This window comes from Pan paniscus, chromosome 6 (assembly GCF_029289425.2).
Source record: "Pan paniscus chromosome 6, NHGRI_mPanPan1-v2.0_pri, whole genome shotgun sequence".
Lineage (NCBI taxonomy): Eukaryota > Metazoa > Chordata > Mammalia > Primates > Hominidae > Pan > Pan paniscus.
This window is the reverse complement of record NC_073255.2, coordinates 33884267-33896630: the sequence shown is the minus strand read 5'-3', so window position 1 is coordinate 33896630 and position 12364 is coordinate 33884267. Positions and strand designations below refer to the sequence as shown.

Genomic DNA, 12364 nt, shown 5'->3' with positions numbered 1-12364 from the left:
CAGTGGAGGTGCCAGTGGAGAGTGAGGTCACAGAAAAGGAGCCCTGGAGGTTCAGGCAAAGAAGACATGGGCCCTGGAACTCCCACTGGGAAGGAGGACACCAAGAGCAAATGACATGGGGAAAGTCAGCCTGTGTATTATTTCTTTCCTGGTACTACACTCTCAGCTCCTCCTCTGGTCCTCCAGTGCTGTTAGCCTTTGCCCAAGGGATCGTCTCTGGGGCAACTCCGAAGGATGCCTGTACTGATGACTGGGGAGACCACACTGAGTGATCCACTTCCTCCCTATATCCTATTTTGAATGGACAAAAAACAGGGCAGTCAGCAGCCCATAGGATTTTTGTATGAATTAGAATAAAGACATCCTCTCCTCAAGATACTTTATTTCGATCTTTCAGAAATTGTCCTGATATACTGCCTTAGTTAAAACCAGACTCTTTACTGCCATTTGCTGGCATGCTGAATATTCATTTCTACAATGTGTATATTAGGAATGGTGTCTCTTAGTATTGTTCAGTGCACAATCTGCAATACTATCCAGGCAGTCCCTGGCCAGTGCACCCTAACTAGACTGTGGTTTAGAATATGCCAGACCTAGGAGGCCCATTTCTGGGTCCTGCTTCTAGTACAGTGTTGGACACGTAACCATTGTTGAAAATAGTTTAAGACCAATTATATGCCAAGTCTACAAACCCATTATAAACCTGCAAAACTTGATGAAATACTTACTTTCTTGGAAAGAAAGAGTCTAACTAGGTCAGGCCAGCATTTCAGCCATCCTTGTGTTTGGTTTTCTTGGGGACATGTAGTGGCCCTTAGTGCTTGCTGCTTCAAGACTTCTCAGAGGACCTCCAGAAGGCACTGCTATTTGTCCTCTCCTCTGAGCTCTCAGAACGCGTTGTCTTTACCCCCATAGGTGTACATGGCACACTCTAATGTGCAGACTCTCAGTCTGACACCCATACCACCACCAGCCTGGAGCAGATGTCAGGAATGAATGAATGATTAGTGCTGTATCAAAAATATATCTATAAACCTGTCCATAATCCATTAGGTGCTTATTATCCACAAATTTATTAAACCAAAAAGAGGTTAGCATTCATGTCTTAAAGATGATGTTCTGTAATGTGATGTTAAGGAATGGAACGAGTGAATTTTTTTGAGAGGAGAGCAGATAAGTTTGATATGTGTTATTTGCACCCTTGGGAGATATATTTTCTCACTGTACACACTTTTTTTTGTTTTTGAGATAGAGTTTTGCTCTTGTTGCCCAGCTGGAGTGCAATGGTGCGACTGGCTCACTGCAACCTCCACCTCCTGGGTTCAAGCAATTCTCCTGCTTCAGCCTCCCAAGTAGCTGGGATTATAGGCATGTGCCACCATGCCCAGCTAATTTTGTATTTTTAATAGAGATGAGTTTTCTCCGTGTTGGTCAGATTGGTCTCAAACTTCTGACCTCAGGTGATCTGCCCACCTCGGCCTCCCAAAGTGCTGGGATTGCAGGCATGAACCACCGCACCTGGCCTCACTGTACAAATTTAACTAGAATATGATTCCTTTCTCAGCCATGTGAGGGTAGGGTGGGACAAACAGCTTACCTGATGACATAAACTCTCCTTATGTTTTGACTGATAAAGGAGAATATATTGATTAGAGGTGATCCTGCATTTTGATATTTAAACATCTCTGTCCCTCTTGCCCATGTATCCTAAACTTACCACTATGAATTCCAATAAAATCAGAATCCAGTATTTTCTAAACTTTTCTTTTCTTTTTTGAGACAGAGTTTCACTCTGTTGCTCAGGCTAGAATGCAGTGGCACGATCTCGGCTCACTGCAACCTCCACATCCCGGGTTCAAGTGATTCTCCTGCCTCAGCCTCCTGAGTAGCTGAGATTACAGGCACATGCCACCATGCCTGGCTAATTTTTTTTCCATATTTTTAGTAGAGACAGGGTTTCACCATGTTGCCCAGGCTGATTTCAAACTCCTGACCTCAGGTGATCCACCTGCCTCGGCCTCCCAAAGTGCTGGGATTACAGGTGTGAGCCACCGTGTCTGGCATAAACTTTTCAACTCTGAATCGGTTGCCAGAAAAAGAAAAGAGTTTAGTGGTATAGATAAACCATATTTCCATAAAGAAACAGAACAAAATATGCCATCAATCTAATGCAGACCAAAAAGTGGCTGCTGCTAAAACAGACAGCATGTTCACTCACGCAGCTGGCAAAGCGCTTGGGATAGTGATTATCTTTGGCTTGTCTGTTAATGATGTTGAACCTCAGTGTTCAGAACGGGAATCAGAACAACCTAGGTTGGCTTAAAACGTTAGTACCATTAAAGTCATATTTATGTAAGACTCGGTACTAATTTGTCATAGAAAATAGCATGCCTGTTTCTATTCATAGGAACTAGAGGTCTTTTTCCAGTACTGGGTTCATTTTAGCCAATGTGGAGCATCTCTGATGGTTGAAGGAAGACCTTCCTGGGTTTCTGGAACTACGTGTTCATGTAGTTTCTGTATAAAAATTAGCTTCTCTGTAAACTACGTTAGTTTCTATGTAAGCTACATGAAAACATAATCCTTTTCTTATAGTGATATACAGGAGATGCATACTCAAAAGTCATTTTCCTTTCAGTAATTTCAGATGTTTGGGTGGTAAATTGAAATATCATATTGGCAGTTTCAAAAATAACTAGAAAGAGAAACAATCTGTTGGGCTATTTGAATTCTTTATGACTGAATGAAGTCAAAACATGATCAGGACTTTTAGGAGTTAGCTGGTTAATAGAGTATGGTGGTTATGAACATGTTCTTAAGTTGCATATCTTGAGTTTGAGCTCTGGTTACACCAGTCACTGGCTATGCTCCTTTGGGAGAGGAAACTTAAACTCTCTGCACTTTGGCTTCCTTGTCTATAAAACAGGAATAAAAACAGTATTTATGTGTGAGTTTCTGTGAGGTTTAAATGAGATTATATATGTAAACACACTTAGAAGAGTGCCTGATGGTTAGAAGGTGCTTATTTATATATATATAAGCTATTACCAAAAATGTTCAACAAATTTTGTGAAAGTCTTTAAGATCTTGCTACATTGAAAAGTTATACAAGAAACCCTGGAAAACACAAAAATAAAAAAGAATGGACAGGCTTCCAGTTTCCATTCCAGTGTGTAAGGAGCTTAGAAGTCTCCACTCCATTGTAACAACAGTAAAAAGCCAAACAAACTGAAATATAATCAAGAACTCTTTTTAGATTTGTCGAAACTGAGGTCACAGGGCAAATTGCTGCCCTCCAAAATTAGAGAGAGAGATGAATATAGGGAGTCAAAACTTAACAGGAGCAAACCTGTAAGTAGAACCCTCCATGGAAACAAATGCTGAGGAAGGAAAACCTGAACAGTAATTGGTAAATTACTAGAGGCTCCATAGGGACAAGTCTGAGAGTTTAAAACACCATGGGTGGGGAGAGGACTCAGCCAAAGGTCATTTGTAAATGACCTTTATTATGTTGAGGGACTTTTCTTGTATACCCAGACTGTTGAGCGTTTTTATCAAGAAAGGATATTGGATTTTGTTGAATACTTTTTGTGTCAGTTGAGATGATCATGTGGTTTTGTCTTTCAGTCTGTGATGTGTCACTTTGATTAACGTACCTATGTTAAACCAGTCTTGCATGCTAAGGGTAAATCCCACTTGATCATGCTGTAGAATCTTTTTGGTGTATTGTTGAATTTGGATTGCTAATATTTTATCGATAATTTTTGCATGAATGTCAGAGTTACAGCCTTGCAGTTTTCTTTTTTCTTATGATATCTTTGCCTGGCTTAGGAATCAAGATAATACTTGCCAAAAAATCTATGATTAATATGCTAAGGATTTTAATGGAAAAAGTAGACAACCTGCAAGAACAGATGGATATTGAAAATAGAGATATGGAGATTATAAGAATCAAAAGGAACTGTTAGAGATCAAAAACACTGTAACAGAGATAAAGAATGTCTTTGGTGGGCTCACTAGTAGACTGGACACAGCTGAGCTAAGAGTAGCATGAGGATATAATAAATAAAAGCTTCCAAAACTGAAAAGTAAAGAGAACAAAGACTTAAAAACATTTTTTTTGAATAGCCTTAACTGTGGGACAACTACAAAAGATGTAACGTACACATAAAGGGAATACCAGAACAAGAAGAAAGAGAAGGAAATGGAAGCAATATTTAAAGCAATAATGATTGCAAACTTTCCCAGATTAATGTAAAACATCAAACCACAGATTCCAGAAGCTCAGAAAACATGGAGTCAGATAAATGCCAAAACAAAATAATCAAGAAAAGGAGGCAAGTCATATGGAAGCTTCAAAAAAATCAAAGATAAAGAAAAAAAGTCTCAAAAGAAGCCAAAGGGGAGAAAAACCTTACCTATAGAGAAGCAAAGGTAAGAATTACATCTAGGTTCTCCTCAGAAATCATGCCAACAAGAAGAGAATGGAGTGAAATATTTAAAGTGTTGAGAGAATAAAACCCACCAACTTAGAATTCTGCACCTTGCAAAAGTATTCCTCAAAAGTGAAAGAGAAATAAAGACTTTCTCAGACAAACAAAAATTGAGGGAATTTGTTGCTAGTAGACCTGCTTTGTAAGAAATGTTAAAGTAAGTTTTCAAAGAGAAGATAAGTGATATAGGTCAGAAACTCACATCTATATAAAGAGAAGAAGAGCATTGGATAATGATTAAATGAAGATGACATAATTATTTATGTAGAAAATCCAGAAGAATCAACAAAAAAGCCTCTTGGAATTAATAAGTGATTAATCATAACAAGGTTGCAGGATATAAGGTTAATATAGAAAAGTTAATCACTTTCCTATGTACTCCCAATAAACAAGTGAAATTTGAAATTAAAACACAGGACTGTTTACATTAGCACCCTTCAAAAATGAAATACTTAGATATAAATACAACAAAATATGTATAATATCTATATTAGGAAAACTGCAAAACTCTGATAAAAGACATCAAGAACAACTAATAGTTGGAGAAATATTTTGTGTACATGGATATGAAGACTCAATATTGTCAAGATGTCAGTTCTTCCCAACTTGATCCATAGATTCAATACAATCCCAATCAAAATCTCAGTAACATTTTGTAGATAAGGATAAATTGTTCTAAAGTTTCTAAGGAGAGGCAAAAGACACAGAATAACCAACACAACATTGAACAAGAGGAATAAAGTCAGAAGATTGACATTACCCAACTTCAAGACTTACCATAAAGCTACAATAATTAAGATATTCTTTATTGTAATAATTAAGTATGGCATTGGCAAAAGAATAGGCAAATAGGTTGATGGACTAGAATAGAGAGCCCAGAAATATACCCACATAAATATAGTCAACCGATCTTTGATAAAGGAGCAAAGGTTATACAATGTAGCAAAGATAGTCTTTACAACAAATGGTGCAGGAACAAATGGATATATCCACATACAAAACAAAATAATGAAATAGACACAGATCTTACACCCCTCACAAAAATGTTCTCTGAATGGATTATAGACCTAAAGGTAAAACATAAAACTATAACACTTGTAGACATTAACTTAGGAGAAAATCTAAATGACCTTGGGTATGGTGTTGATGTTTCAGATACAATGCTAAAGGAACAATCCATGAAAGAAATAATTGAGAAGCTGGACATCATTAAAATTAATAACTTCTACTTTACCAAAAACAATGTCAAGTAAATGAGAAGATAAGCCACAGACTGGGAGAAAATATTTGCAAAAGACACATCCGATAATGGACTGTTAACCAAAATATATTTTTAAAAACCCTTATAGCTCAACAATAAGAAAATGAACAACCCAATTTAGAAATGGGAAAAAGACCTGGGCACCTCACCAGTGAAAATATACAGATGGTAAGTAAACATATGAAAAGATGTTGTCTGGGTGCCAGTGGCTCATGTCTATAATCCCAGCACTCCAGGAGGCCAAGGCGAGAGGATCACCCAGGAGTTTGAAACCAGCTTGGACAACATAGAGAGACCCTGTCTCTACAAAATAAAAATAATTAATTAATTTATTAGCTGGATGTGGTGGTGTGCACCTGTAGTCATGGCTACCTGAGAGGCTGAGGTGGGAGGATCACTCGACCCCAAGAGTTCAAGGTTGCAGCAAGTCATGACTGTGCCACCGTACTCTAGCCTAGACAACAGAGTGAGACCCTGTCTCAAAAAAAAAAAAAAAAAAAAAAGAAAAGGAAAAGATGTTCAACATCATATGTCATTAGGGTATTACAAATTAAAGCCATGAGATACCACTTTCAGACCTATTGGAATAGCCAAAATCCAAAATACTGACAACAATAAATGCTTACAAGGATGTGGAGCAATAGGAACTCTCATTCTGGTGGGAATGCAAAATGATACAGCCACCTTGGAAGACAGTTTGAAAATTTCTTACAAAATTTAATATACTCTTACCATACCGTTCAGCAGTCATTCTCTTTGGTATTTACCCAAATGAATTGTAAGCTTGTGTCCACACAAAAATCTGCACAGGGCTATTTATAACAGCTTTATTCATAATTGCCAAAACTTGGAAACAACCAAGATATTCTTCAGTAGGTGAATGAATAAACTAGTCCAGACAATGAAATTTTATTCAGTGCTAAAAACAAACGAGCTATCAAGCCATGAAAAGACATGTAGAAAACTTAAATGCATATTTCTGAGTGAAAGAAGCCAATCTGAAAAGGCTACGTACTGTATGATCCCAACTATGTGACATTCTCTAAAAGGCAAAACTATGGAGACTGAAAAGATCAGTGGTTGCCAGGAGTTGGGGGAGGGAGGGATCAATAGGCAGAGCACAGAGGATTTTTAGGGCAATGAAACTATTCTGTGTGATACTTCAATGGTGGATACAAGATGTTATGCATTTGTCAAAACCCATGGACCGTATAACACCAACAGTGAGTTCTAATGTGAACTGTGGACTTTAGGTGATTTGATGATGTTTCAGTGTAGCTTTGTTAGTGTAACAAATACATCGCTGTGGTGAGGGATGTTGATAGTGGAGGAGGTTGTATGGGAGAGGGCATAAGGGGTGCATGGGAACTCTGTACTTTACACTCAATTTTGCTGTGAACCTAAAACTGCTCTGAAACACTAAATTTACTAATTTATTAATTTACCTTTTTTTAAGTTAATTGTCTTCCTAGTAAAGGGGATAGATGCTAGTATATTTGATAATGGGTAGATTCAATTCCTACATCCAGCAGACTGGTAAAGTAGACTCTGTGAAGGAAAATACAACTAAAATACAACTGAATTCAGGATAAATGACAACAAACATAATTGTAATGCCTTTAATAAAATAAAAGTGGATCTGAAAACAAAAACAACACCAGAAAAACAAAAGCCAGAGAAGGGAATTCTGTGGAGCAAGAGCAATAAGGCAGGGTGGCCCTGAGAACCAGTGTCCTCAGTGCTGGGCTGGCAGCTGGCAGCTGGGCTGTGGGCCCAAGTAAAGTGACACTGCTGACCTGAGAGCCCAGCACCAGGGCTGGGACATGTGGAGGGCCCAAACTGGTCCCACATTGCTAGGAACTCTGGCAACTAGCAGAAGCAAATACACTTAACTTAGTGGTAGGGCCGGGCACGGTGGCTCATGCCTGTAATCTCAGTGCTTTGGGAGGCTGAGGTGGACACATGACCTGAGGTCAGGAGTTCAAGACCAGCCTGGCCAACATGGTGAAACCCCATCTCTACTAAAAAAGTAAAAAATTAGCCAGGTATGGTGGCGGGCACCTGTAATCCCAGCTACTTGGGAGGCTGAAGCAGAAGAATTGCTTGAACCTAGGAAGCAGAGGTTGCAGTGAGCCGAGATTGCACCACTGCACTCCAGTTTGGGTGACAGAGTGAGACTCCCTCTCAAAATAAATAAATAAATAAATGAAAAGAAAATAGAGGCGTTTATAGTCTCTCAGATTTTTCAAAAATATAAAGCCATTTTCAACAAAAATGTAAGCTTGTAATCAAAAGTCACCTAACACAAAAGTAAACAGGCTATAGCCTGTGAATAAACAGAAACAAATATAAGAGAGAAAGATAGCCAAGGCACTTTCAGATATAGGACATATGAGAGAGAAAACAACTATGTATGAAATATTTGAAGGCATAAAAATGGAGTTACAAAACAAGCAATAAATGAGAAACTAATAAATATGGCTAGGCAAATTTGAAAGAGAACAAATTGTAATCATTAAAAATGAATGATACAGTTGTTGAATTTAAAACTCAGTGCATGGGTTAAAGAGTAGATTAGACAGTGCTGAAGATAAATTTAATGAATCAGAAGATAGATCTGAAGAAATTACCAAAATGGAACACAGGAAGAAAACATAAAAAGTTTGAAGGGAGATTAAGAGGCATTAAGAAGAGAATACTATATGTCTAAGCAGAGTCAGAGAGGGTAAGAACAGGAAGAATGAAAAAAAGCCATTTTTAAGAAACAGTGGCTGAAAATTTGCCATATCTGATAAAGGTTATGAATGCACAGACACATGTACTGAAGCACATATACAATAAGCAGTGGGAGAGAGAAAATAAATTCATATTTTAGGTGGTTTTAATGAAATTGAATAATAGCAAAAAGCAAAGAGAATGTTTTAAAAGTCCAGAAGGAAAAGGCAGGCCGTCTACAAAAGGAGGACAATCAGACTGACAGACTTGTCAATGACAGCAATGGAAGGCATAATATCTTCAAAGTGCTAAAATGAGATAACAATCTAGAACTACATTTCAAGTAAAATGGTAGAATAAAAGTATTTTCAGATTTAACAAAAAAATTATTTCAAGTGCATTTAGAATCAACAGATTTTCACTAAAGGAGCTTCTAAAGAATATATTTAGGAAAAATAAATTACTCCAGAATTATTCCAGGAAGAAAATCTGAGCTACAAGAAGAAATACTATAGAAATTGATAGAAATAATATTTTATCAATGTTAATGTTCTGGTTTTGATCATTGTACAATGGTTGTGTAAAATGTTAACATTTGTGAAGGCTATGTAAAGGGTATACTATTTATTTAACAGATTTTGTTTGTTTTGTTTTGTTTTGTTTTGTGACAGGATCTTGCTCTGTTACCTAGGCTGGAGTACAGTGGTGTGGTCATATCTTACTGTCTCAAACTCCTAGGCTCAAGCTCTCCTCCAGCCTCAGTCCCCCAAGTAGCTGGGACTATAGGCATGTGCTGGCTAATGTTGGTTTTTCTTTTTCTTTTTTCTTTCTTTCTTTTTTTTTTTTTTTGTACAAACAGAGTTTTGTTCTATTGCCCAGGCTGGTCTCAAACTCCTGGCCTCAAGCAATCCTCCCACCTCAGCCTTCCAAAGTGCTGGGATTACAGGTGTGAGCCATTGCAGCCAGCCTCTGTAGCAGATTTACTGAGATATAATTTACATACCACAGAATTCACTCATTTCAAATGTACAAGTCAGTGGTTTTTGCAACTGCAATTTTCTCTGCAGCCATCACCACTATCTAATTTCTGAACATCTTCATCACATCTGAAAGAAAAAAGAAAAAAATCCCCTATTCATTAGCAATGATTTCCACTTCCTCTTCCAGCCGCTGGCAACCACTAATCTACTTTCTGTCTGTATGGATTTGCCTATTTTGGATATTTCATATAAATGAAATCGTGCAGTATATGGCCTTTTGTGACTGTTTCTTTCACTTTGTATGTTTTCAGGGTTCATACATGTTATAGCATGTTCATTCTTTTTACTGCAAAATAATATTCCTATGTATGGTTATACCACATTCTATTCATCCATTCATCTATTGATGGACATTTGGCATGTTTCCACTTTGTGATTATTGTGAAAAATGTTGCTATGAATATTCATGTACAGTGTTGGTATGAACATATGTTTTCCATTCTCTTGGGTAGATAGATACCTAAGAGTGGAATTACTGGGTCATATGTTAACTCTATATTTAACATTTTGAAGTTCCAATTTCTCCACATCCTTGTCAGCACTTGTTATTGTCTGACATTTTGATTCTAGCCATCCTAGTGATTTAAAGTGCTATCTCATTGGGCTTTGATTGGCATTTCCCTAATGATGAACAATGAACATCTTTCTATGTGATTTTTATTTTTCATTTTTATGTTTTTTGGAGAAATGTGTATCCAAATACTTTGCCTATTAATTGGGTTGCTAATTAATTGGGTTATTTGTTTTTTATTATTGAGGCGTTAAGAGTTTTTTTGTTTGTTTGTTTGTTTGAGATGGAGACTTGCTCTGTCGCCCAGGCTGCAGTGCAGTGGCATGATCCTGGCTCACTGCAACCTCCACCTCCCGGGTTCAAGCAATTCTCCTGCCTCAGCCTCCTGAATAGCTGGGATTACAGGTGCATGTCACCACACCTGGCTAATTTTTTATATTTTTAGTAGAGACAGGGTTTCACCATGTGAGCCAGGATGGTCTGGATGTCCTGACCTCATGATCCACCCGCCTCGACCTCCCAAAGTGCTGGGATTACAGGCGTGAGCCACCGTGCCCAGCCTGAGAGTTCTTTATATATACTGAATACAAGTCCCTTATCGGATATGATTTTTTTCCTATTCTCTGGGTTGTCTTTTTATTTTCTTGATGTTGCCCATCAAAGTCCAAAAGTTTTAATTTTGATAAAATCCAATTTGTGTTTTCTTTCATCATTTATGCTTTTGGTTTGGTTTTTTTTTTGGAACTGAATCTTCATTTCATTTTAGTCAAGTTAAAAATAGGTTTAAAAACTAATACTCGAGTTGGTTATTGGAAAACATCCAAGTATTCACAATTTGGGTGTGTGAATCTACTTTTTTTTTCTGTCTCTATTTTATAAAAATTTTTTCCCCATAGGTTATTGGGGTACAGTTAGTATTTGGTTACATGAGTAAGTTCTTTAGTGGTGATTTGTGAGATTTTGGTGCACCCATCACCCAAGCAGTATACAACACACCCTGTTTGTAGTATTTTATCCCTTACCGCCCTCCCATCTTCCCCCAAAGTCCACTGTATCATTCTTATGCCTTTGCGTCCTCATAGCTTAGTTCCCACACATCAGTGAGAACATATGATGTCTGATTTTCCGTTCCTGAGTTACTTCGCTTGATAGTCTCCAGTCTCATCCAGGTCACTGCAAATGCCGTTAATTCATTCCTTTTTATGGTTGAGTAGTATTCATATATATATATTCATATATATATTTGGAATATATATATGTGGAATATATTTATATATATTTATATTTATATATACCACAGTTTCTTTATCCACTCGTTGGTTGATGGGCATTTGGGTTGGTTTTGGTTCCACGATTTTGCAGTTGCGAGTTGTGCTGCTATAAACCTGTGTGCAAGTATCTTTTTCATATAATGACTTCTTTTCCTCTGGACAGATACCCAGTAGTGGGATTGCTGATCAGATGGTAGTTCTACTTTTAGTTCTTTAGGAAACCACACTGTTTTCCATAGTGGCTGTACTAGTTTACATTCCCACCAACAGTGTAGAAGTGTTCCCTGATCACTGCATCCACGCTAACATCTACTGTTTTTTGATTTTTTGATTATGGCCATCCTTGCAGGAGTGAGGTGGTATCGCATGGTGGTTTTAATTTGCATTTCCATAATCATTAGTGATGTTGAGCGTTTTTTCATATATTTGTTGGCCATTTGTATATCTTCTTTTGAGAATTGTCTATTCATGTCCTTAGCCCACTTTTTGATGGGATTGTTTGTTTTTTACTTACTGATTTGTTTGTTTGTTGTAGATTCTGGATATTAGTCCTTTGTCAGATGTATAGATTGTGAAGATTTTCTCCCACTCTGTGGGTTGTCTGTTTACTCTTCAGACTGTTCCTTTTGCCGTGCAAAAGCTCTTTTGTTTAATTAAGTCCCAGCTATTAATCTTTGTTTTTATTGCATTTGCTTTTGGGTTCTTGGTCACTAAATCTTGCCTAAGCCAATGTCTAGAAGGGTTTTTCCAATGTTATCTTCTAGAATTTTTATAGTTTCAGGTTTTAGATTTAAGTCCTTAATCAATCTTGAGTTGATTTTTATATAAGGTGAGAGATGAGGATCCAGTTTCATTCTCCTGCATGTGGCTAGCCAATTATCCCAGCATCATTTGTTGAAAAGGGTGTCCTTTCCCCACTTTATGTTTTTATTTGCTTTGTCAAAGATCAATTGGCTGTTAGTATTTGGGTTTGTTTCTGGGTTCTCTATTCTATTCCATCAGTCTATGTGCCTATTTTTCTACCAGTACCACGCTGTTTTGGTGACTGTGGCCTTATAGTATAGTTTGAAATC

General features: G+C 37.4%; 1 protein-coding gene across 7 annotated transcripts in view; it reads left to right on the top strand.

The window, feature by feature from the left end:
- CPVL (carboxypeptidase vitellogenic like) overlaps window positions 1-12364 on the top strand; it is a 189739-nt gene that overhangs the window by 115335 nt on the left and 62040 nt on the right. The gene's annotated exons all lie outside the window — the stretch shown is intronic.